General features: G+C 44.9%; 1 protein-coding gene across 9 annotated transcripts in view; it reads right to left on the minus strand.

Annotated features, from left to right (window-relative positions):
• The window catches only part of nol4lb (nucleolar protein 4-like b), a 427,907-nt gene that overhangs the window by 112,617 nt on the left and 314,142 nt on the right, over positions 1–1,148 (minus strand). The gene's annotated exons all lie outside the window — the stretch shown is intronic.

The raw sequence follows: 1,148 nt of genomic DNA on the forward strand, positions 1-1,148 counted from the left end.
ATCTTTTCAAAGAATTCAATAAGGTTTGTGAGGCACGACTTGCCCTTCACAAAACCATGCTGACTATCCTTGATCACATTATTCCTATCCAGATGTTCATAAATCCTATCCCTTACAATTCTCTCTAAGACTTTGCCCACAACAGAAGTGAGACTCACCTGCCTATAGTTACTAGGGTTATCCCTACTCCCCTTTTTGAACAAGGGAGCCACATTTGCTATCCTCCAGTCTTCTGGCACTATTCCTGTAGACAACGAGGACATAAAAATCAAGGCCAATGGCTCTGCAATCTCCTCCCTTGCTTCCCAGAGAATCCTAGGATAAATGCCATCAGGCCCAGGGGACTTATCTATTTTCACCCTTTCCAGAATTTCCAACACCTCTTCCCTACATACCTCAAAGCCGTCCATTCTAATTAGTTGTTACTCAGTATTCACATCGGCAACAATTCCTGTTCCTGAGTGAATACTGACGAAAAATGTTCATTCAGTGTCTCCCCAATCTCTTCAGCCTCCACATGCAACTTCCCACTACTATCCTTGACTGGACCTATTCCTACCCTAGTCATTCTTTTATTCCTGACATACCTATAGAAACCCTATGGGTTTTCCCTAATCCTACCAACTAAGGACTTTTCATGTCCCCTCCTTGCTGCTCTTAGCTCTCTCTTCAGATCCTTCCTGGCTACCTTATAACTCTCAATCGCCCCAATTGAATCTTCACGCCTCATCTTTACAGAGGCCGCCCTCTTCCCTTTAACAAGGGATTCCAATTCCTTATTAAACCATGGCTGCTCACATGATCCTTTCCTCCCTGCCTGACAGGTACATACTTATCAAGGACACTCAATAGTTGCTCCTTGAACAAGCTCCACATATCAATTGCGCCCTTCCCTTGAAGCCTACTTTTCCAAGCCACGCATCCTAAGTCGTGCCTCACCACATCATAATTTCCATGCCCCCAGCTATAACTCTTGCCCTGCAGTGCACACTTATCCCTCTCCATCACTAGAGTAAAAGACACTGAATTGTGGTCACTGTTCCCAAAGGGCTTACCTACCTCCAATTCTAACACCTGGCCTGGTTCGTTACCCAGAACCAAATCCAGTATGGCCTCACCTCTTGTTGGCTTGTCTACATATTGTGTCA

This window comes from Chiloscyllium plagiosum, chromosome 20, assembly GCF_004010195.1.
Source record: "Chiloscyllium plagiosum isolate BGI_BamShark_2017 chromosome 20, ASM401019v2, whole genome shotgun sequence".
In the NCBI taxonomy this organism is placed as follows: Eukaryota; Metazoa; Chordata; class Chondrichthyes; order Orectolobiformes; family Hemiscylliidae; genus Chiloscyllium; species Chiloscyllium plagiosum.